This window comes from Natator depressus, chromosome 10 (assembly GCF_965152275.1).
Source record: "Natator depressus isolate rNatDep1 chromosome 10, rNatDep2.hap1, whole genome shotgun sequence".
NCBI classification, from domain to species: Eukaryota; Metazoa; Chordata; order Testudines; family Cheloniidae; genus Natator; species Natator depressus.
This window is the reverse complement of record NC_134243.1, coordinates 41863493-41889331: the sequence shown is the minus strand read 5'-3', so window position 1 is coordinate 41889331 and position 25839 is coordinate 41863493. Positions and strand designations below refer to the sequence as shown.

General features: G+C 47.7%; 1 long non-coding RNA gene across 1 annotated transcript in view; it reads left to right on the top strand.

Annotated features, from left to right (window-relative positions):
- Positions 1-24215, top strand: part of LOC141994472 (uncharacterized) — a 32921-nt gene extending 8706 nt beyond the window's left edge. Inside the window, exons 2-3 of the long non-coding RNA XR_012641135.1 lie at positions 12324-12431; positions 24086-24215. This is a non-coding gene — a long non-coding RNA (uncharacterized LOC141994472). The remainder of the gene's footprint in view (positions 1-12323; positions 12432-24085) is intronic.
- Positions 24216-25839: the final 1624 nt, after the last annotated feature.

The following is a 25839-nucleotide window of genomic DNA, read 5'->3' as shown; positions in this document are numbered from 1 at the left end:
GCGTCCCTGCCAGCAAGGATCCCCTCCAGCACTCACTATGGAACCAATCTCCTTTGCCACATGACAGGTTTCAGAGTAGCAGCCGTGTTAGTCTGTATCCACAGAAAGAAAAGGAGTACTTGTGGCACCTTAGAGACTAACAAATTTATTTGAGCATAAGCTTTCGTGAGCTACAGCTCACTTTGTCGGATGCATTCAGTGGAAAAATAACCCACTGAATGCATCTGATGAAGTGAGCTGTAGCTCACGAAAGCTTATGCTCAGATAAATTTGTTAGTCTCTAAGGTGCCACAAGTACTCCTTTTCTTTTTGCCATATTAAACACCCAGGGATGTAGGATGGGTCTCCACAGGTGCTAGGTGCTCTCCTTCCTTTGGGAGGGGCGGTACTCTGTTTTCTTCCTGTAGGAGACCCATATGGATCCAGCCACCGAAGCTAGCTCGTGGCTGGAGTGCGGGGACAGGGTCTATTTTAGCCATCTCACAGCTCGAGTGGCTACCCTGTTCTCCCTCAACCTACGGCTCAAGGTGCTGGGGGTCGCCAAGGCTGTGTCAGGCCGTCTGCTGCACCTCCAGGTCTACATGGAGGGGCTAGTGGTCAACCTCGTCAAAGTTTATGTCCTGACATCGGGCCCGGAGCAGCTGTGCTTTTATCAGCAGGTATCTGCCTTCCTTGGATCCTCACGAGTGCCTGGTCCTGGGCGGGAACTTTTACACCACCCTCAACGAGTGGGACCGCTCTCGGATCGAGCAATGCCCAGCTGAATGTGGACGTCCTCCAAGAGATTGTCAACTGTCATTCCCTGGTGGATGTCCCGGTGGTGGTCACACCAGACGACATCTCGACGTTCACCTTCGTCCAGGTGGAGGCCTAGCGGTCGCACCACTCCCGATTGGACCGCATCTACCTGTCACGCTTCCATCTTTCACTGGCCCACTCCTCCAGCACCCAGCTGGCCCCATTCTCAGATCACCATCTGGTGACCATGACTGCCTCTCTCAGTGTGGAGAGGCCAGGGCCGGCCTACTGGCATTTTTATAAGAGCTTGTTGGAGGATGTGGGCTTTGTGGCGTCCTTCTGGGAGTTCTGGCTGGCCTGGTGAGGGCAGAGGCATGCCTTTCCCTCAGTGTGGCAGTGGTGGGAGGTGGGGAAGGTGCATGCCCGGCTCTTCTGCCGCGACTACATCCGGGGCGCAAGCCGGCAGAGGGATGCGACTATAGAGCAGTTGGAATGGGAGGTCTTAGAGCTGGACAGGTGTCTGGCTGCCAGCTCCGAGGATCCATCCCTCTGCGGAGCGTGCTGGGAGAAGTGGGAGGAGCTCTGGGCCCTTGAGGACCATCGGGCCTGGGGTGCCTTTGTCGATCCCGCATCCGCCTCCTGCGGGAGATGGATTGCGGCTCCCACTTCTTCTACACCCTGGAGAAAGAGGGGGGCCAAGAAGCACATCTCCTGCCTTCTGGCAGAGGACGCCACCCTCCTCACGGATACAGCGGAGATGTGTGGGAGGGCCAGAGTGGGGTCCTCCCCCTGTCATTCAGGTGAGCCATGCTCGTCTTCCTCCCAAACAAGGGGGATCCGCCCGCGACCTTCGGAATTGGCGTCCCGTCTCACTCCTCAGCATGGACTACAAAGTCGTATCGAAGGCCATCTCGCTGCGGCTGCAGTCCGTGCTGGCGGACGTGGTCCACCTAGACCAGACCTACACCATTCCAGGCTGTACCATCTTTGATAACCTGTATCTGGTCCAGGATCTCCTGGAGCTTGGGTGTACGGATGGTCTGTCATTTGCCCTCCTGTCCCTGGATCAGGAGAAGGCGTTCGACAGGGTGGACCACAGGTATCTCCTGAGCACTCTGCAAGCATTTGGCTTTGGACCCCAGTTTGTGGGTTTTCTCCAGGTGCTGTACGCCTCTGTAGAGTGTCTGGTTAGGCTCAACTGGATCCTGACTAAACCGGTCAGCTTCGGGCGGGGAGTAGGGCAGGGGTGCCCCATCTCGGGCCAGCTGTACGCTCTGGCAATCGAGCCCTTCCTCTGTCTCTTCCGTCAGAGGTTGACAGGGTTGTTGCTGTGAGAGCTGGAGCTGCGGCTGGTCCCCTCAGCGTACGCTGACGACGTGCACCTCGTGGTTCAGGACCTGGGCGACTTAGCGTGGGTGGAGGCTTGCCAGGCCATCTACTCAGCAGCCTCCTCTGCCTGGGTCAACTGGGTCAAGAGCTCTGTCCTGGTGGTCGGGGACAGGTGGCAGGCAAGCTCCCTCCCACCTGCGCCTCAGGCCATCTGGTGGAGCAGTCTGCTGCTCTAACTCGGCGTTTCTCCTCCGGAGAACTGGCATGGTTTAGAGGGCAGGGTGACAGAGAGGCTCCAGAAATGGACAGGACTACTCCGGTGCTTCTCCCTTCGAGGGAGGGCACTGGTGCTCAATCAACTAGTCCTGTCCATGCTCTGGTACCGGCTCAACACCCTGGTCCCGGCGCCGGGCTTCCTGGCCAACCTCCGGATGGCAATGCTGGAGTTCTTTCGGCCAGGAGTACACTAGGTCTCTGCAGGGGTCCTCCACCTGCCCCTGGAGGACGGAGGGCAGGGCCTGAAGTGCCTGCGCACTCAGGTCCATGTCTTCTGCCTCCAGGCCCTGCAGAGGCTCCCTTATGGTGCAGATAGTCCGGCGTGGAGAGCACTGGCGCATGCCTTCTTGTGCCGCTTCCGAGGGCTCCAATAAGACCAGCAGCTCCTTTATCTCCATCCGAGAGGTCTTCCGCGAGACCTCTCCAGGCTACTGGTCTTCTACCACGACCTCCTCCGGTCCTGGAAACTGTTGTCAGCAACCAGGTCCGTGGTGGCCACTGAGGGGACACATCTCCTCGCGGAGCCCCTGCTACACAACCCCCAGCTCCGTGTGCAGGTGGCAGAGTCCCCCTCGGTGCGCCAGAGGTTGGTCCTGGCAGAAGTCACCAATGTCAGAGACCTCCTGGACTACGACCGGGGACACTGGCTGGATCCCTGACGCTCACTCAGCACATGGGGCTTTCCAGGCCTCGTACTCCCCGGCGTGCATTTCAGGAGGTGAGGGCTGCTTTACCGCCTGCTGCTCAGGCCTACCTTGACCGGGTCCTACGAGAGGGCACGCCCCGCCCACCCTCCACCTCAGGCCCTCTGGACCTTTTCTTTGGGCCCCTGCCCCAGGGATCCGACCAGCCTACCCCTTCACCGTGAGCTGGCTGCACATCCTCACCCTCACATCCTGCCCCGACACAAAGTGCTGGGCCAGCCTATATTCCACCCTAGTCCCGAGACCCGCCAGGGATATCAGTTGGCGGCTCCTTCATGGGGCCGTGAGCATGGGCATGTACTTGGCCTGGTTCATCCCCGTCCCAGACACCTGCCCCTTCTGCGGCATGAGGGAGACCCTGGTGCACATTTACCTGGAGTGCGCCAAATTGCAGCCCCTATTCCGGCTCCTCTTAGACATCCTATTACATTTTTGGTTGCACTTTTCTCCTCACGTTCTTGTCTATGCACTCCCTAGCTGCGGCCCCACAAAGTCACAGGACCTCTTGGTCATCCTCTTCCTAACACTGGCTAAAATGGCCAACTATAAAACCAGGGAGAGGGGGTTGGCCGATGGGGTCTCCTATGACTGTGGGGCCTATTTCCGATCCTCCGTCCGCTCACACAACCGGGCAGAGTTCCTCTGGGCGGCGTCCGCTGGTTTCCTTGATGCCTTCAAGGATAAGATGGCGCTGTCCAGGGTTCTCTGCTCGGTGTCCCCGTCAGGTTCCCTTCATTTGACCCTTTGACCTCACTCCTGTCCTTTTTACCTCATTAGTTGTCCCCCGGAATCATTTGGCTTCCAGGGCATGTGCATCCTCCCCTTAAGCTTGGGGGGAGGTCCCTTAGCAGTGGGCTGGCTTCTGCCCACCCACGTCCTGGATTCCAGTAGGATCACTCACCTGTCGCCATCTGGCCTGACCCTGTCACAGTAACTTACTTTGTTTTGTCTGTTATTACTTGAAACCACTTAAATCCTACTTTTTATACTTTTGTTTATTAATTAACCCAGACTAAGTGAGTGCTGGGGGAGCAAACAGCTGTGCATATCTCTCTGTCAATGTTATAGAGGGAAGACAATTTATGAGGTTACCCTGTATAAGCTTTTATGCAGAGTAACACAGATTTATTGGGGGGTTGGATCCCATTGGGAGCTGGGTGTCTGGGTACTGGAGACAGGAGCACTTGCTAAGCCATTTTCCGTTAACTTTGCATCTTTGGGGATGTGGTTCAGGCCTGGGTCTGTATTGCAGAAGGCTGATGTGTCTGGCTCAACAAGGCAGGGTTCTGGAGTCCCAAGCTGGCAGGGAAAACAGGCTCAGAGATAATTCCAGCACCTCAGGTGACAGTCCCAAGGGGGTCTCTGTGACCGAACCTGTCACAGGGAGTTCTAGGACTCAACTCTGAGTTGTCTCCTCTGTCTGCAGTGAGGGGGCATAGCCTCCCTCCAAGACACCCGCACCCACCCCACCAGAAGCTGAGGGGTGGGACAGGAAGTATAAAAAGTGGGCCCAGCAGTTCACTTATATTGGAGCCGCCGGAGGAGACAGACTCCAGCCTTTTGCTGGGGCTGGAGCCTGAAGAGGATCCCTGAAGTGCTGAGGACTTGCCAGAGCCATTGCCCAACCAGGTGCTGTCTACATCTCAATTAAATAGCTCCATGAGACTGAATCAGCTGGCATGGGCCAGCCACGAGTGTCTAATTGCAGTGTAGATATACAGAAAGTCATTCACCCAAAATGTCCTTTGTAACTCCTATTCACTCTTGGCTCTGTCTCTACCCCCCTTTCCCTAAATTGAGGGGTTCTACCCTTCCTCATGGAGTCTAACTTTACCTCTGCAAGGCGCCATAAACTTGAGGGCTCCTAGACACAGTATAGGCTTCTGGGTAGGATTTATATCCACATTTATCATAACCCACCCAAGACTCTGCTTTGTTCCATCACTCATGACTACTGAAAAGTTTTAATGTACTGACACTGCCTGCTGGAGACTGGCTTACAGTAGGATAAGGGGCCTATTACTACTGCCAGTTAAGGGAGATCTCCTTTAGCTCTGGTGATAGAAGTGTGTGCTTTCAGAGCAGAAGGACTAAGGTGTGACAGGGAACTGGTATGTAAGAGTGTTATGTATGCTGAGATATAAAGATTTTGTGGACACAGCAGCTGACTGGATCAGAGAAGAGAAGTTATTGTATTGATCTAACTTATAGTGAGGGTAGTGGAATGTTTGTTGTATGCCTATACTGCTTGAATTCAATGGGCTGTGTACATGAAGGCTTCCCAGATAGGAACACCAAGTGCACACTTGAAAGACAATGGGGCAGACTGTTAGCTTCAAGAAGCCTGTGTCCTGCCTCCAACCAATTGCAAACCTTGTTTAGCCAATGCTGGGAGTTACCAGATCAAAGGGCTATAAACAGATAATAGTGGCTTGATCCCTGCAAAGGGGGTGAGCTGCCAGGGGCTGTCCGTGAGCTCTGACAGGGAGACAAGTTGACAGAGAGAGAAGCTCTGTGAAAGTGTCTCTAGGGAGCTAGTCCTGCCAGATCCCTGCATGAAAAATGGTTAAACTCCTGATGAACTAGATGTGCATGTAGGCTGGTTTGTGGTTTTGAAGAGCTGTTTTCTTTTAAATGCCTTTATTCTAAATAAATGATACTTTGTTTTAAAGGGGGCTGTTTGGTCATTGATTCCCCTTGTCATTGCCTGGAGTCGGGCTCAGTTCTGCAGACTCAGACCTACTGGAGTAATCACAGTTAGCGCCAGGGGACTGCAGCCTGGGGCCCACTCTGAGAGCGGGAGATCTCTGTAATTCCACCTGGAGCCAGGTGACTGCACTGATATGAGACCTGGGAGGAGGATGCACTGGAAGAGAGCAGGAGGGGTAAAAGGTGCAGATCATGTGGTGACTGGAATGTAGCATCACAGTGCTGGCTGTGCAGGGGCATAGTGGGTGAGATTAATTTTGTGTAATTATCTCTTCTTTGCAACACAGACACTTTTTCACAAGGTCATTACCACCTACTGACTTTATTTCTTGTGTCACGCTGCCCACTCCTGTATAGTCAGAGGGTGAGAGGATAAATTTCCGTTGCTGGTAGTTCAGCCTACAAGCCAGAAAGAGAAATGGGAACAGAGGTTGTAAGACGTGTCACAAAGCTACAGCGGGGCTCTTTCTGCCTCCCACGCTGTGACTGATCTCTGCTTATTTTGACTTGAATGCCAAGCTTGGAGTTGAAATAGGAATGTACTATTCTCTTTCATAAAGTTATTTCAGGAGGCAGCCCTGAAGGAGGAACCCAGAAAGCTGGAAGACAGGGTGGGAGAGATCAGAAGGAAATGTGGAGAACACAAGCTGCCACTGTTAGGATCCTGGGGGTGGGATTTGATGAAGAGGGGTCTCCTGCCGCTCCCTGGGGCGGAGCTGGCATTGCTGTGCCGGGGGAAAACACAGGCAAGGAGCTAATCTATCCAAACAGAAGGCCTTCCCTTGGAGAAAGTAAACATACTGGGCCACTCTCTGTGCTGTTCTACTCCATTAGCTCCTGTGGGGCTGCACGGCTGTAACTGGAGCAGAAAGTGTTCTGGCGTGGGCTCTCCGTAGCTGAACTAGTGCAGATTGGCAAGGGGACAGGAGGAGCTGATAGCGGGATTATCAGCCTTGCAGGAGGGCATCTTTCCACGTTTCATTTGAGGAGGGAAAGCCACAGTACTTACTGCAGTAAGGCTTAAGTGGTGACAGCATCATACAATGAATGCTTACCCTCCCACTCCAGATCAGGCACCAAAGAAAAGTTCTCCGGGTGCTTGTGTCCTTGATACGGCTTTTGAAATTCCTTCAGGCATTCAGAGAGTGATGGTGAAATCAAACACATCCAACTGGTCTTACCCAACACAAAAACAAAGACAAGCTCCACTCCAAATCATTACTTACACACTGTAGTGCCCTGGATTTTTACATAAAATCTCTCCATGTAGACAAAGCCCTGGGAGACAGCAGAAGCAGATGCCTGTAGTTTGCCAACATAGGCATCCTCTCCTGCTGTCTCCCAGGGCTTTGTCTACAAGGGGAGATTTTAGGCACAAATTCCCCCTTGTGTTCGGATCTAAATTATAGGGTATTCAGAATTCCAGAAGTGGCCCCAGCTTTGTGCGCCCTAGGACTCTGACTGCTGCTACCAGCAGTGCAGTTAAAATAATGGTAGCACTGGGGAAACGTTTTTCTAAAATTCCCTAGTCTAATCCTGACCCTAGAGTTTCCTGTCTCCCTTGCAGTGTAATGTTGTGGCATCATGGTGTGTGTGTGTGTGTGTGTGTTTGCTTTGAATGTCTGTACACATAAGTGGCAGCTCTACATCTCCAAAATGATTCAGTCAGAGAGATGAAGGAATGAACATATAACACACTCAACTTCTAGAAAGGACTGCATCACAACTTACTGTTGTTAGCAAGTGTTTCTCCAAGATCTAACAACCTATACGGCCATTTAACCAGAAGAAATAAGACTGTAACATGACAGAACCATGTTACTCTGTGGAAGCTGATTGTCCTGCATTCTTCATCCCTCCTTCAATATCTTCCCGCAGCACCTGTGGAAGCCAATCAGGAGTTATCCCTGGTTTGCTGGTGACCCAGTAGCACTCCTGAATTCTGTCATAGGACGTTGCTACATGTTTCAAACATTTCTATTGCTGTAGGGAGGCAGCTGGTGCCAGTTAATATACACACATATCCCCTGTTCCCCCTCCCCAAAATGGGAAACTTGCTAAATGACTTGAGGTTTTTAGTGTGGTGAGCTAGACCTGTTAGAGAGTAGCATGTGGGGCTTTTACAATTTGCAGTGATGGTTTATAATTGTTTACACTTCTCCTTGCTTTTTGCATAATTTGAGGGCCCTTTATAGAGCTAAAATACAGTGAGGAGACAGCTCTTGTTTTTAGGTCCTGAACAGTAGAAGTACTATGAGCAGAGCAGATGTCTTATTTCAACCCTATAAATGGCTCCCTTAGGATGATAAAGACAGTAGAAATGTCAACACAAAGAATGAGATTTGAACCCCCATTACAGACCTTGTTCATTGCTGTGGTCCTTACATTTTCCCACCATGGCTAGATAAGAATTCCTCTGGTGCAGGCAATGCATAAGACCACTATCAGCTGCTCTGTAAGACTCTCCCACAAGCCCTGCTGTACGGGGAATGCCAAGAGCATAAGGGATCAGGTGCTACAATATTCTCAGCAGTGGTGCTGCCCTGGGGCTAGCTAAGTTAGGCCAGGCAATGTTTCAGCTTCCAGAGCAGTGGAGACTCAGGAGGGTGCAAAGATGGCATACAGCCACCTTTACTCTCCCTCCCTTCTCCAGTCCTGTGCGGTCTGTGCTGGCACAGACTCACCCAAATACCTACATACTGGGGTCATGAAAGCAGAGATTGACTATTAAATGGCTCACCTGGGCCTCTAAAATTAGACTTCAAACAGTCCACCAGCTTTGGGGGCTGCTGAGTGACTAGGAATGACTGAATTTCACAGAGCAGACTGAAGAGTCAAGTGTGGCTGTCATTGGGGGGAGGGGGGACAAGCCTTCAGTAACATGGAAGTTTTGGTTAAAGTAGAACAATATAAGAGGATGGCTCAAAATCAGAGGGGATGTTTCTTGGTGGGTCTTGTGATAAGGAGGCTGTGAGGGGTTATCCAAACCCCACTCTGGCCAGGCAAGGGTTATTGAGCTGCTGAGGGCTCCATGAGCCTGCCCTGCTACACCTGCAAGAGGTGTCAGGCTGGGCAGGAGGAGCTAAAAGGGGAGAGCTCCAGCTCTGAGAGAGAGGCCTGGCAGGGGCCAGGAATGTGCTAGAGCCTGCTGGAGCTATTCAGGTGAAAGGATGCTGGACGTAGGGCTAGTCTTTGGATTTGCTACATGGGACTAGTTGGTGAACAATTGCTGCTGCTGAGTGAGACTGTTGTGGGTGGGACCCTGATGGGAGGGGCCGACAGCCCCATAAAACCCTTTGTCTTCTGCACCTGGCTGGGACCCCAGCACTGGCTTCTTGTGAGCCTGTGGAAGGGTAACCTATCATGGAAGGGTAACACCAGCTTGCGGCAATGGGATGGGACAAGAGGAGAAATCTGAAAGGAGTTCTTGTCCCTAAGAAGGCCCCTAACCAGCCCAACAAAAGTACATGTGTAAGAGCAAGGGCACACTAATAGGTGTTAGGTGCCTGAAGATCTTTGTGGATCTGAACCAAGGCATGTGGGGAGGGGCTACGATTGGGTGCTGTCGTCCCCTGCCCCCCGCTTCTATAAATGGCGTTGTGCAGATTTGACTAGGATTCGCAATCTAACATGAAACCGGAAGGGCCTCCCCAACTGACTTTCCTGCCATTTAGATAGCGTGGGAGAGAGATGCTATGGAGGTGGGGAAGGAAGGAGATACTGTGTTAGATATGGGACCATTAATACTAGTCAACTGGAACAGGACAGAGGCAAATTCTATTTCAATACTAGCAAATGTGCAGCAGAACCAGCAGGCACCAGAGCAGGTTCTCCGTACGATCTCTGAGCTCTCGTGTCCATCTCCCACCTACTGCAGGATCTCTCAAGCCCCCGTCTCCTGCATGGTCACATCCCAGACATTGCTCTGGCCTGAATGTGGCACTTGTGGCTGAATTGTGGCACCTGACTTCCACAGACTTGTTATCTCTGTACTTCCTCTTGTCACCTGAGCTCTGCTTTCCTCTCCTAGGATCACAGCACTTCCTGCCTCCCCCTCTCTGCCACACCCTTGTCCCTGTCATTTTTCACATTTCCCTGACTAACTTCCCCTCTCCATCTAAGTCCCTGTGTCCCTGTCCTGCTCCTCTGCCATTCTCTCAATTTCCCACCTTCGTCCCCTCCTGTTGTTCCCATCTGGCACCACATAGTGCCCGTTACCTCTCCTAACGTTGCCCCCCACACATACGCCCTGCCAGCAGGGGGCAGGCAGCTGACAGGGCCATTTTGTTGCCTTGGGGAATTTTGTCCTTTGGAGTGGAGGAGGCATAGTGGGTGCTGATTCCTCTGATCTCCCTTGGAGCAGGCAGAGCAGTCTCCCTTCACCCCTTACCTCCTAGCTGGAAGGTGAGCTGGTAGGCAACAGAGTTTTATGTGGAAGAGGCAGATGGGGGCCACTTCCTCTCCTCTTGTTGGGTGCCGCTGCTCCAGGGAGGCTGAGAATCCAGGACCCCTCACCGAGCCCCAGTTCCTCACACTGCTCCCATGTTGGAGAACCCTGCCTGGGGAGGGCCCTCACTTCACCAGCCCATGAGGAGAGAGAGCCCTGGAGGAAATGAGCTCCCGAAAGCCAGGGAGAAGGGTGGGAGCTCACCCTCTGCTTTCAGTTGGTTTCCCCCTGAAGGAGTAGCCAGGAGAGCCCTGCCATGCAGCAGGGGCATTCACCTTTGTAAACTTGACCAAAGTCAGGTTCCTGTGGCCTGGAAATAAAGAGCAGTTTCTTAGCAGCACTTCTTAGGGTCACACCTTTACCAAACTCCCCACCAGATTGAACTCTATGTCTGGCTCCAGGGCTGGGCATCAGTCACACTTCACCAGCCCTAAATCCACAAGAAAAAATAAAATACACAGTGAAGGGGTGGGCTGTACCACTCTTACTCACTGACACATGTGAGCAACTGCTTGCCAGCATGAGCAGTGATGGCACAATCCACCCTTAATGTTGCTTCACAGACATTTCAGTGGCTTAATTAACTTTCCACTTGTGTTTTCTCCCTTCGCGTTCATGGCCTTTAAAACAAAGTAATGGAACATGGCAGCGTGATAACGGGCATTTAATTCCTTTCTTACGGGCCTTCAGATTATCTGTCGCATTGAATGCAGCAGGGGGACAGTTTGCAGAAAGGCAGGCGGGAGCTTCCCACAGAGACAGAAGCTTACAAACCAGGGCCCCTGAGCATCTCTGGGGAGTTGTGCACATATGAGTTAACTTTAAATAACATATGTGTTAAAGACAGAAAAAGTCTAGTTCTTGGAATGTGTGTATATACACACACACACATACCCCTTTGTGGATTTCCTATTCTAATTCTGTATCTCACTGCTCTTGTTGCTCTTGCAATGTGAAATGGGGATGTAGATCAAGGTTAGGGATACATTTCATGCTCCTGCACAAACACAATGTGAGATAAAGAATTCATCCCCTTAGACATGGAGATGAGAGGGTATTTTCTCGTCAGAAAGGAAACGCAGCCAGATACAAGCCTAACAATTTCTTATACTCTCCTGTCTTCCCTAGGAAGTTCAAACAAGCCAATTCTTTTAAACAGGGAGAGGGAAATTTTAAATAAACTCCCGGAGGTTTTTTTTTTCATTCTCAGAATTGTTCTCTGAATCACTATCTTGGTGGGTGACCTTTTCTGCTCTCCTGTTTGATCAGATCTGTGCTGTGATGGTGGCGAAGAAGAATACCGTGTGTTTTATGTGTTGGTGAACAATTAATAATTGTACCACATTTCACTGGAGCAGCATGTAAAATGCACCCTGGGAGGGGGGAAAATAACAGCTAACCAGGCTGTTAAGCAGGTTGAAGCTTGTACTGTACTTTAGGAAAACAAAATGTGGGAGGTTCCCTCAGTCATCAACAGCAGTAAGTAACTGACACTCACCTTGATCTCTCCTTCAGCTACTACTTTATCTCCCCAGCCTCTGTGCTAGAAACAGAGAGGAAATATATACTATACTTTGGATGACAATGCATCCGATGAAGTGAGCTGGAGCTCTAGAAAGCTTATGCTCAAATAAATTGATTAAGCTCTAAGGTGCCACAAGTACTCCTTTTCTTTTTGCGGATACAGACTAACACGGCTGCTACTCTGAAACCAGTGTTTTTATAGCCATCTAATTCTTGCTTTTGTTTTCTAAGAAAGCCTTGATATAGCAGGCTTTGCCTTTCTGCCCCCAGCACACACACCCTCAAAAGACTCCAGTTTACTTTTTTCCTGCCCAGCGTTGAAAATTAAACCCAACTGTATCTGATGAAGTGGGTTTTAGCCCACAAAAGCTTATCCCCAAATAAATTTGTTAGTCTCTAAGGTGCCACAAGGACTCCTTGTTGTTTTTGCTGATACAGACTAACAAGGCTGCCACTCTGAAACCTGTACAAAACCCATTTGTCTAAACCTATAATATCACATAATGCAAGTGCATTGTGTATGCAGGTGGATATGTATGGGAAGAACATGTTCAATGGGTTAGTCATTTTATATGTTTATAATCTAATCTATGCAGGTTACACGAGACACTGTTCTGTCCCTAGATTGCTTCTTGCACGTGCTGGTGAAAGATGCTGGATTGACAGCTCCAGAGACTGACATTCTCTACTTCATCACAATACAGGTACTGCTTGGGTAGTGGCAGAGCAAGCATCCCCATGCTGTCTTCTGCCTTAGAATTACCCTTCAGGGTGGGGCCTCTAGCTGCAGGAGAAATTCAGTCTTCATGCCCAGTCAGCCATCATCAGTCTCTTACCAAGACAACCAACCCAGGTACCTACCTAATACTTCCCAAGGCCATGTGACCATCTCCAGTAGGTGCTATGGACTGGACTGAGAACTCCAGCTCACTTCACTCAGGCTATCGACAGCTGAAAGATTGTGATAAATGAAGGGGGGAGGGGAGTAGCTCCCTTTTATGGACACCCAGCCAGCCAGTAGCTATAAAATCTCTCTTAGTAGCTGTCCTCTAATTGCTCTACCTGTAAAGGGTTAAAAAGTCTCACTGCTATGCATAGGTAAAAGGAAGTGAGTGGACACCTTGCCAAAAGAGCCAATGGGAAGGCTAGAATTTTTTTAAATGGAGAAAAGACTCTCCTTTTGTCAGTCTGTTGTTATTCTCCCAGGGAGAGGCGAACAGAGCAGAGTTATGCTGTAAGAAACTTGGGCCAGGTATGCAAAATCATCAGTATCATACCTAGAAACTACTCATTTAAAACCCCAGATATGTAATGTGACAGGGTCGGGCCAGATGGCTACAGGAGAGTAATAGAAGGCAGATATATTAGCCCCAGGTTAAGTAGGTCCCTTTTCCCTGGGTAAGCTAACAAGGAATGTTCCAGAACAATCAGGAACCTTCTGGAGACAATTAAGACAGACAGGCTGATTAGAATACCTGCAGCCAATCAAGAAGCTGTTAGAATCAATTAAGGCAGGCTAATCAGGGCACCTGGGTTTAAAAAGGAGCTCACTTCAGTTTGTGGTGCACGTGTGAGGAGCTTGGAGCAAGAGGCACCAGGAGCTGAGAGTGAGAACACGGACTGTTGGAGGACTGAGGAGCACAAGCATTATCAGACACCGGGAGGAAGGTCCTATGGTGAGAATAAAGAAGGTGTTGGGAGGAGGCCATGGGGAAGTAGCCCAGGGAGTTGTAGCTGTCGCACAGTTGTTCCAGGAGGCACTCTAGACAGCTGCATTCCACAGGGCCCTGGGCTGGAACCCGGAGTAGAGGGCGGGCCCGAGTTCCCCCAAATCCTCCCAACTCCTGGTCAGACACAGGAGGAGTCGACCTGGACTGTGGGTTCAGAAAAACGGCCAAGCTGAGGGCTGCTGTGAATCTCCGAGGCGAGCAAATCCGCCAATAAGCACAAGACTCACCAAGGTAGAGAAGGAACTTTGTCACAGTAAGTAGATCAGGAAATGTCTAGGAAGATGTGATTAGGTTTATCCCTTTTATATCTTTATGGCTTTTGGATTCCTCTGTGCTAACCCCAGGTGCTTTTGTTTTGCTAGTAACCTTTAAGATGGACCTCAAGCCATTCTTGGTGCTTTATCCTTGTAGTTGCTCTTTTTAAATCTAACGATAGCCTGAGTTCCCAGATGAATTTTCTTTCTCTTTTTTTATTAATAAAATTTACCTTTTTTAAGAACAGAATTGGATTTTTGTGTCTTAAGAGGTTTGTGCACGTTGTTTAATTAGTTGGTGGCAACAGCTAATTTCCCTTTTTTTTTTCTTTCTCAGCTCTTCCCTGGGGGCGGGGGTGAAAGGGCTTGAGGGTACCCCACAGGAAGGAATTCTCAAATGTGCGTTCCTGGGCTCTCAAAGGGGTTCTGCACTTGGGTGATGAAAGCATCTACTAATCCAAGGTCAGAGGAATCTGTAACCTTGGGAGTTTAATACAAGTCTGGAGTGGCCAGTATTAATTTTTAGAATCCTTGTGGGCCACCACTTTCTGCACTCAAAGTGCCAGAGTGGGGAATTAGCCTTAACAGAGATGGTAACAACTTTCAGTCCCTCTCTCCCTGGCTGAGTCCAGACCAGAGACTCAGGTTATGCCTATACTGCAATTGGATATGAGATTGCAGCATGTGTAGATGTGACTGGGCTAAATGTAGTGAAGTTGTGGCAGCATGAGCCCTGGTGGTGTGAGCAAGAACTGTAAGTACGTACCCAGGGCTCCAGCCGAGTTTGTACAGCCCCTTGTGAAGCCAGCACCACTGCATCTTCACGGCTATATTTAGCTGCTCTAGCTAGATTAATGCAACTTGGGTATGTCTACCTATATACACCCAAATGCAATGTATACATACCCTTAGAGGTAAAGAGTTCTATATTTCATTACTCCTCTCCAGAGCCAAGGTTTCTGTGGGGAACTGTACCTTTAAGAGGCTCTGGCAAGAGCCAGATGGTTATGTCATGCAGAGTCTCATGTTAAGCAGACCTCTGTCAGACTCTTTGGCTCTGAGTGGTTGCTGACCATTACGTATCCGTTGGTTTTTGCAGGGGGATTTGTTTCTTGTTTGGTGGCTATATGGTTGTGGCAGGATTCCTGGCCATCTGCTATCAATCATAGAATCATAGACTTTAAAGTCAGAAGGGACCATTATGATCGTCTAGTCTGACCTCCTGCACAACGCAGGCCACGGAATCTCACCCACCAACTCCTGTAACAAACCCCTAACTTATGTCTGAGCTATTGAAATCCTCAAATCGTGGTTTAAAGACTCTTGGCATAGGTAGGAAGCTTTGCTTTGTGATTCTATGCAGAATGAGCATGGAGAGTCATGGAGGTATGGGCAAGACATGCCAATGCATGTTGATCAGTATGTAGTAAGCACAGCTATATACATGTAACTCCTAAAAGCTTGTGTCTAACCCATCTTTATGCAGTCTGCTGAATTAAACTGATCCAGGAAACTCCTTTTCAGACTGTCAGCGAAATGTGTTCATCTCTCCCCTGAATGTGTGCCAGATTATAAATGCTTCAGGCCAGGGACCGTGTTTTTTTGCAATGTCTGCAAAGTGCTGTGTATGGTACTGGCACGGTACTTATAACAATTGTAGAAGTCATGTGAGTTGCTGTGTTCTTATAGACTAGAAATGATTGGATGTTGGCAAAATTAATACATTGTTGCAATTAATATTCTAGGCGGCATTAGTGATTGATTAGCTTGGTAATATAGCTGTTCAGATCAGGTTGGCAATATAGCTGTTCGGCTCAGGTTGAGGATCAATAGTGTGATATGCAAACTTTTTAACATGGTTAGACCGCTGTTTAGAGCTCCTTGGCATCTCTGTTCCCTGTTTAATTAGAGGTAACTGGTGTGGTATTGTTATGCACCCATAGGCCTACAAATAGTTGATGTAGGATTTATATATATAGGTAAGTATTAAGATGTTTGGTGCATGATTGTCAAATAAAACACAAATGAAGTCTTTATGTATTTTTGAAAGGACTAAGATGCTGAAAGAATGGGATGGGATGGAATTCCACATAAAACTCTTACCGTGAATAGGAGATATTGGGCCAGAGCCCAGTCTGACCCCCATGTAAATCTGGAGCAACTACACTAATGCAACCTCAGAATAGCTTTGTTGATTTCAGTGTAACTATTTCTGGTAGGCCAGATTCTGATCTCATTGTACACCATGCACTAATGTTTTTGGGTGCACGGCAATACTGCACTAAGGTTTGTGAATAACAATGGTCTTACCTGTACCTAATACCATACTTAAGTCTTACACAAACAGATATGCAAGTATGCTTAGGAAACACACTGATCTTTGTTTGGCTTCTTTAAGAATTTATTTGAAGCAATTCCATAAACTGAAAAGGACTCTGTTGAGGGTAACAGACACTCTCATTCTGGGCTATGAGCCAAGCAGATCTCTCACTAGCTAAGCACAGTCCTGCTTGGTCAGTACCAACCCTCCAATAAATACCTAGATGGTGCAGGAAGTAGTGTAGAAAGAGGAAGGGATGATTTGGTGCTGAGGTCACTAGCTGAAGACTTGGGTTCAATTCCCTGTTCCGCCACAGACTTCCTGTATGACCTTAAGCAAGTCGCTTAGCCTCTCTCTGACCTCAATTCTCCATGTATAAAAATGGGGACCATAGCACTGCCCTACTTTACAGGGGTGCTGTGAGGATAAACATTAAAGGTTGCAAAGTGCTTTCAGCGGTACTGCTGAAAAACGCTTTGTAAAAGAACTAGGTATTACTATTGGTAGTTTAGTAGGTCATTAATTCTCTTCCTTCTGCAGGGCATTGGCATAGTGCTGTGGGCCTGTGCAGGTGAAGGTGCAGTTTCTCACATGGGACATAAAGGGGAGGTCCTTTCTCCCAGTTGTGCTGGTATTGGACTAACAAAGGTGCTGAAGGTCAGGATTAAGGTGCACTGGCCAAAATGAAGTAAAGGATCTAGGACTGGAATAGACCGGAGCACTGCGGGTTGGGATTGTAACTCAGTGACAGAACTGCCCATGCTGTGCCTAGCTCTCACCCGCCTCTCACTTGAGAACTCAAATCCAGTGCAAATACATCAGTCCAAAATATATACATATATCTCCAAGGACACCTGTGCATGTGAGATGTCTGAGTTCAGTGCACACAGACGAGGCCCATCGGAAGCAGCAGGACTTTTCCAGGGACAGCGTTTCCCTGAATACAGCTCTGTGGTGCTGCATGAGAAGCTAACTGAGATCAATGCATAAATGCCATCAGTGTCTCAGTTAATTCTCCCTTTAAAAATAATGAGTGAGAGAGGAGGGAATGGGGTGGGGGGAGAGAAACAACCAATGCAGGGTGGTAAGGATGCTAACTGGAGCAAGAAGAGTTTTCCACTGAAGTTCTGCCTAGTGGAAAAGTCATCTATAAAAAGGGCTCTAATGCCTTGCCTTGTAACATGAAGCTAGCAGAGCTGAAATCTCTATCATGTAGATCAGTCTCTTCCAGACTCTCTTCCCATGGTTGTTCCCCCCTCCCCCTTTCTCCTGAGCCCATCTCCCTGCTAGGAGCAAATGTGCTGCTTTTTGTTAGGGGTGACTTTGGCAGGTGAAGTGGAGGGCCGGTGCAATACAGGCTCCACCACCAGGCCCTGCTCCTTCTGCGAAGTTACCCCACAAAGGTTTGTCCTGACGGTTTCTCCCAAGGTGGTTTCTCTCTCTCCTCCCTCTGCACACCGACCCCTCAGTTCCTTCTTTCCACTTGCAGCAGCTATTGACCAATTTGGATATCTGGGGCTCGAGCAGCTCCCCCATCCCACCCCACCCCTGAATCGCTGACAAGACTGATTTGTCTGCTCAGCACATCACTGTGAGAGTGCATGCAAAGATGTACCTTGGCTGACTTAATTGTTCATATCTGTGACCCCAATGTCTTTGTAAATAAAATAGTTTAACCTCAAGGGGCTTGCCTGACGAAGAGAGTCGAATAAATAAATCAATATGTAAATAAATCCGTGAGAGGAAAGATGAACTAGGACTTTGCAAATCTGTGATAAAGCATCTTAGGAGACTCACTGTTGCTGTATTTCTTGCCTAGTCTGACTAAGGGGACTGTAATGCCCTGGGCTGTGGGCAGGGGAAGGAGAGAGAGCGCGAGCTGTGACTGACATTCCCTTCTGGATTGATTTGACTTAAATATATTCCATGGCAGATCTAATTGCTAGTTCAGTTTCAGGCTTTGACTTATTTATTTATTCCCCCCCCCCGCCCCCCTTGCCTTCTTGTTTCTGCTAGCTGCTTCCTTCCTGCATTTCAAACAGCCTGAGCGAAACAGAGTGAGGACCTTAGGCTCTGGGACATGGAGAGTTTCACCTGCATAAGGGCATCAGGGTTTCTCAAAGTGCAAAAGTTTTCAGGACAAGTCCAGTCGCTTGTTCAAAGTCAGGAGTTCGGCCAGCTCTGCCCAAATGAGGGGCCATGTTGGTGAATTGTGGGCTAGCAACCAAAGTAAGTACCCAGGGCCCTCACTGGGCTTGTATTCAGGTGGCTGCTGTACGGGCTTCAGCACCTTAATGCCTAAACTACTATTCGCAAAAAGAAAAGGAGTACTTGTGGCACCTTAGAGACTAACCAATTTATTTGAGCATAAGCTTTCGTGAGCTACAGCTCACTTCATCGGATGCAAGAACTGAAGGTAAAAAATCCATTACAATCTACATACCACACAGACTATGCTGACAGCTTGTGCCACACGCTCTCAAAGAAACTGTGGTATGCTACTCTGTAAACTACTATTGCTACCCATGGTAGCTAGACTAAAGCTACCCTTGCTACAATCATCGCTTTGCTTTGCAATGTAGACATATTCTACATAGCACAAAATGGAACAGAGTGGCACATCCTTTTATCTTTAATGCTCGGCCCCCACGCTGGAGACCTGGCCACTTGGATCAAAATAGGGTACTGCACCTGAGACCCTGTCATGCCCCTGAGTGGTGCTTGTATGTCTCCAGATTAGACCCTCACAACCTGTTTCTAGGGACAATGGCTCTGATTTTCCACTGCTTTACCCCTTGTGTCATTACTCACACCTTGGCAATGCAAGGGTAAACACTGCTATTCTGATCTGGTAGCATTTTACTCCTGCTTTAGGCTGTAACTGACAACACAAGATGCAAAGCGGGGGAGGATCAGGCCCAATGTTCAACCCACAAGTTGCACTTCGGCCCGCCGTGTTCCAGGCCATCCAGCCCTGGTCTGATGAAAGGGATCTTAGGCCTGGTCTACACTGTGGGGGGCGGGATCAATCTAAGATATGTCGACTTCAGCTATGCTATTCTCATAGGTGAAGTTGCGTATCTTAGAATCACTTACTTCGCGTCCCCGCAGCGCGGGATCAATGACCACCGCTCCCCCGTCGACTCCACTTCCGCCTCTCGCTGTGGCGGAGTTCCAGAGTCGACAGCAGACAGCAGATTTATCGCGTCGATACTAGATGCGATAAATTGATACCCGATAGATCGATCACGACCCGCCGTTCCAACATGGCCTTCATAGCCTGTCAGAAACCTCGTGAATTTCAGTGTTTTCTGTCCTGGCCACATGAAAAGGAGAGGAAGGTAAACCATCCCTTGCATTGTCTCATGCGATTCCTCCAGCTCTGAATTCCGACCCTTGTTTTGCAACATGCCATGTGGAATTTTATCACCTTCAACAACGAAATCTGTCACCTTCAAGCTGCTTTATTGTAATCTGGGGACTTTAGCCCTGTCGGCTGTAACCCTGCTCTGGGCTGCTTCTGTACAGCGCTGCATTCTGCACCGTGCCATCACCAGCGTCTGTTGATTAGCTCTTTACTGACACCAACAGTGGTAGCTTGAGGGGCCACATTTTGACTCTCCTCACAGGAATCAGATGGTTAATTGATCTTGCTCCCTTCTCTTTTTGCTTTTCTTCTGTTGCATGTGCATCCAAATTCTGTTGGCTTGTTTTCCTGCTCTGGGGAATTTAAAAAAAAAACACCAAAAAGCCAGACACTGCAACATATGCAGATTTTAGAATATTTTCAAGCCTGATTTTGTTTAATTAAATGTAGGTTTTAAACTACCCAACCCTTGTTAGATATGTTATGAAAATACCTGCATGTTTCTTTGAATCAGCTTAAGTGTTAGATCTTATCTGTGGTAACCAAGCTAATAAACCTCTGAGTGATTCTTCTTCAGCAGATGTAGCAACTGTCCACACAGCTCTTGAAGTGTCATGTTTTGTGATTTCCCTTGTTTATCTGCCGATGTGATACTTGGGGATCAGAGTGCTTTTCTTTGTTGTTTTTACTGCCGATGCTGCTTTTTTTGCTGCACCATTAACTAGTGAGAGCAGTTAGGGCTAATATGGGGGGAGGGGGAGTTTCCAATTGAAATAATAGTTTGTAAAAAATAAATATGGGCTGGTTGAAAATTTTCTGTGGAAGCTTGCTTTCAACTGAATTTGATTTTTCAACTAAATGGGGTTTGCTTGTTTTGCTTGTTTGTTTGTTTGTTTGCTTTATGGAAAGAGTTTGCTTACTGAAGAAAATTTTCACTTTTCATCTAGCCTCCTCTCACCCCCAAACTAAAAATATTGTGGCTGAACTTTTTGGCTTTTGTTTTTTGACAAAAAGTTCAATCTCCACATAAGATTACAACAATCTTTTTTCATGTTCATTGAAATATTCCACATGGGAAATAAATTCCAACCAGTTCTTTAGATACACACATGCATACACATGAGCCTGGCATCTCAGGTTTTAATTTGCAACAGTTCATAACAATCCTTCAGAACCCTGAAACAGAAATGTTTCCTTAACAAAACTGCAGCTTTTCTCCTTGCATTCACTGCGGGTTGCTTATGACAGCTGAACTATGCACGTTGGCTTGGTATTACCGGGTTACTCACCTCATCTTAGCTTGATGGCACTGATTTTTTTTTTTTTCATAGAGTTGAAATATTTATTTGAAAAATATGTGTAAAGAATGACAGCAACATTACAGAAATGAAGGAAACCCAGCAGGAAGTCATATTTTCTGTTGTTTGCAGTGTTGTTGTAGCCGTGTTGGTCCCAGACCTGAAGAAGAGCTCTGTGAAGCTTGTCTCTTCTTCCCCCCAGCAGAAGTTGGTCCAGTAAAAGATATTATCTCACTCACCTTGTCTCTCTCATGTTTTCTGCTTGGCATTTCTAGGCATCTATCTCTATAGCTTCTAGGCACCAAACCAGATATTAAGCTTGAAAGTGTCCCTTTAATATTAAGATTGCAATTAGTACTGGAGTTTACTTAATGTGTGCAGCTCTGATATCCTTCCCACCATTCACTGTCTCACCAGTAACCTTAGCTCTAGGCTGGAGGATAAAGTTTCCTTTCCCTGCTGGCTCCAACCCAAAGCCTCCTTTAATGCAATTAGTTAAGCCCATTTAGATTTTGAGGAAGTGGTGCTGGACTCTTGGGCCTACATTCTGAGCTGCTGCTTTCAGCACAGCTCAGAAAGGAGGCAGGAGCAAAGGTGCATCACCATTTCCCGTTGATTCTGGGACTATCTGGAAACTGATCCTGCTTCCTATGGCTCCAAGAGGTTGTCTAGGGAGCTGGGAATAGTCAGAAGACAGAAACCCTCCAGCTATGCTTTCAGGCCCCCACCATGCCACCCAAAAATACCTCTTACACATAGGAAATTGGCAGAAAGCCACTTAAGCTGGTTTCCCCAATGCTAACTTTCAGCATCTGCTATTTTAGCCTTGGGTTCTCACAGAGCTCTGTGGATGCACCTCAATACTGACTTGCTGCAGTCGCAGATATTCCAGCTCTGGGCCTCTCCTGAGGAGAGACCCCCTGCTAACATATCTCATTGGCTCATCCCAAAATCTGCACAGTGAAAAACCTCTCCTCAGGCACATGCGAATGAGGTTTGCAAAGCAAAAAATAATCCATCAGCTAATGAAAACTCCACATACTTTTTGCTGCAGGTAGGACAGGAAAAATACTTTGTTCCACCAATGGCCTCTTCCAAGACACCTGCTGGAAATATACTCTGTATGTTACTTGGTAGGTGGCTCACTCTTTTGATTCCTTTTGCCTTGCAAGTCTGTCTTTGGTGCATGGAGTAGGATTTTCTGACTGCCCCTCAGATCCATCCTTCCCAGAGCTTTTTTTTTCCAGCTTGTTTAACCTTTAATACACTTTTTTTTAAAAATAACACTGATGAGCTGTGCTTTTGGAGTCTGCCTTTATGAGGGATTTGTGATTGGGGTCTGCCAGGTATGAGACCATTAACCTCATTTCGTTTCTGACTTCCCATCAGGATAAGGGCTTTACATCCCGCTTCCTTCTTGTTCACATCCATGTGAAAAAGGAACGAAAGCAGATGGAGTCAATCCAAGAGCTGTCATTCTGCTCTCCTATATTCCCCTCGCCAGAGTGCTAAAATTGTGACACCATTCCTATCCCAAGTCACGGATGGCCCTGTGTTGAGAGGACACTGTTACTATACTCTTTTATAGTTTGTTTGGTTGGGTTTTTTTGTTTGTTTGTTTCTATTTCCAGTTACCTGCAATAGCCCCATGGATCTCTGAAAACACAGGGCCGGATCCTCAGCTGATATAAATCTCATGGCTCTGTTGACTTCATGTGAATTTACAACAGATGAGAGTGGGCCCAACATGTCTTTCCTAACCCATTTTTCCCCCCTTTCCACTTAGCAAACATCAGTCCCCCTTAGTCTCACCTATTGATTTATTTCCAACAATGCTGAAATTGACACAGCCCTTTTGGTTTACTTTCTTCTGATGCCAGTACAGCTACTAAACAGCCAGAGGGGGGAGCAGGTGTGCATGACCACATGCTTTATTTTGGTAGGACCCACAAAATTGAGATGTCTTACAAGACAATGTCTTGACAACAGAATTATTTATTGAGAATTCATCAAGAAAGTATCATTATCCCGGTAAATTAGAATCCAGATAATGCCACCCACCAACTATTCAGTTAGTCAAGTGTCATTTCCCCTTTAATACGGTCAATTATTTTTCCTTAGGGAAAAGATTTTGAAAGGCCATGTGTTCATGTGAGGTGGGATGGGTTTGTAACGCTGCTTCACTTTTTTTTATGTTGTTAAAGAAGTTCTGAAAATTAGGTTTTGTTATTTCTTATCTAAATTCCCCTTCTTTTCACCTTTGAATGATCAGGAATAGAAAGCGTGGCCTCCCCTAGTTTGGCTGGAGAACTCTTTGAAGGACCGGACCTTTGAAATAGGAGCTCAGGTGTCTGTATGCTTCCTGGGAGTCCTCTTCTCCTTCTCCAGGGTCTGAAAAACAAAACAGTTGCCTGTATAGTGGGAGAGTCCAACAAAACAAATTAACTGGGCCTACCGCTCATTCCCACTGCTGTTCTAATGCAGGGCAGGCAGGTGGTGGAGGGGGAGCACACCCACCCACCCATGTAGAGCCTCCTGCTCATTCCTTCTGCTGCTGTCACAAGAAGGCAGGCACATGGCGAAGGGAGGGTCCCATCATGCATGCACTCCTGCTTATTCCCTCTGTTGCAGGGCCAAGCAGGAGCGCAGGTGTGGTGGGGTGTTTCATCTTACAGGCCTCCTGCTCATTTGTTTGCCTCCGATTCACAGCTAGGCAGAGAGAATTGTGCCAACTGCCAGGCCCTATTTTCCCTGCTGCTCAGACACCCGGGCAGGTGGGTGGGCTGTGGGTCTCATCACAAACACACTGGTGGCCAGAAAGGGCCCTTTGAGGTTAACGCTGAACGCCTGGGTGTCCGGTGTTGTGAATGGGGCTAACAGGCCACTATTAGATGTGGATGCCCTTGGCTTCCAGGTTGCAGTGCCCCTTCTTCTGGCAGGAGCTATCCGCCCCCAGGGTATGCGAGAGAGACACTTGGAGCGTTTGTGAAGAGATTTTTGTTCAGAAATTCCTACATGTTTTTGCTGACCTAAGCACGCTGTATCTTTTCCAAATGCTTCTGACATTTCTCACAGAGTGATCCATTAATGTCACAGACAAGGATTCTGCTGACTTCAGTTTGGCTCCCATGTTCCCTCAGACAGACTCTTTCTTTATGGGGGAATGCCTCAAGCCAAAAAGAAGAAAAAACAGCCCCTGAGCTAACTGAAAGCAGGCCCAAATGGAAGAGCTTTGCAGTCGCGCTGCCTCTTGCTGGCTGGCTTCTGTTCTGGGCTTGGGGAGGTGCCAAACTTCAGTGCCTCTGTGCTTTTGATTCCTGTTTATCCCCAGCAACATGATTGTCTATAATTATATATAATCTCTCCCTTGTTTACTATTCTCTATTCAGGTCTGAACACGGCTTGTCGGCAGCTCCCTGCTAATGCTGTCAAGACTCCAGATCCAAAATGTTTCCTGGAGACCTCAATCTTCTCTTTCAAAAGTAACAGCAAAGTTTGATTCCCCTCCCCCCGCCCACCTCCACCAACCACATACTCTCACTCCCCTACGCCCCTTCACTCCGCAACAAATGAACTATTCATACATAATGTGGAAACACATTGTTCACCTTGCCTGCAAATTAACCTAAAGTGTGATTGTAAGGAAACAAATTTGTTGTGTTTAGTTACAGGACCAAAAGTGTGAGGCTGTTGCTGGTGTTTCCTCTGGCTTTTTCCCTTTTGCTGAACCACCATCCATTTAACCAGTATCAGGCCGGACCTGGCACAACCAGATATCTGTGTGGATTGGATTTGTTTACACTGATAACAGGTCATAAATCACTTGTAACCATCATCAAAGTCTATTGCTAAAGTTAATGCAATTTACCCCAATTGCTAAATATGCTCCCAGGAAAAATCTGGTAGTGGCCAGCACTGTGTCATGGAGCCCAGAATCACACTCAACTACCCCTGAACTTGAAGATGATGTAAAAGCATACGTGGATGCTGTGGACGCATACAGACCAGTGTCAGAAAAGAGACCACTCCAGCTACAAAAAGCATCCTCAACAGACACACAACTTCAGGACGTTCTAAGTTACATTAGGCCCAAGTATCTAAAGGAGACTAAGGAAGTGACAAGAAGCTATTTTAAGGCCTGTGGACAATTAAACAAGTCAAATGGACTCATGGTTAAAGGCTATTGCATTGTAATTCCAAACAAAATGAGAGGAGAAATCCTAAACCTCATCCATGAAGGACATCAAGGATTAACTAAATGCCATGAATGGGCCAAACAGTCAGTGCAGTGGCCAGGCATCAGCAAGGACATACTTTTTTTTTTTTTTATCTGCATGTGAACATTGGAGCACTAACAGACCAACACAACCCAAAGAACCTTTAATAACACCACCTTTACCAGACAGATTTTGGTAGAGACTAGCTGCAGATTTATGCAAATTCAAAGGACATCATCACCTGATTGTCGTGGACTATTTTTTTCCAGGAATATAGAAATAATGTACTTGAAAGATATAACATGTTGGATTGTTACTGAGAAATTGAAGTGCACTTTTGCTCACTGTTGGTATTCCAGAACAACTAGTGAAAGACAACAGACCACAATTCCCGATGAAATATGACTTTGATCATGTTACTAGCAGCCCACATTACCCACAAGCAAATGAAGAGGATGAGAGAGCTCTACAGACAGTCAAGAAAACCCTACAGCAGGAAGATCCACATTCCTTGCTCTTCTGAATTACAGATCAACACCAATAGCAGCTACTGGATAGAGTCCAGCACAACTCATGATGGGAAGATGACTCGAATTCTTTTCCAAAGATGGAACAATAGTTATCCCCAAAGTAGTCAGGCATGAAGAGAGTAGCCAAATCGGATACAATGGCTAAAAGAGCTTATGAACACTTTTACAACAGATGTCACTCAATAAAAGAACTGCTGGAACTAGAATCTGGTGAGTCTATTCTTGTCAAATTAGATGGAGAAAAGGGATGGACAACTCCAGCTGTTGTAAAGAAAAAATAATTCAATGCCCAGATTATATGTGATTAAGATCAATGCTGGAGAGTGCAACAGAAACCATCGACATCTACAGTTTGATCCTCAGAGAGAACAATCAACGGAGCAGCTGGTAGATGCA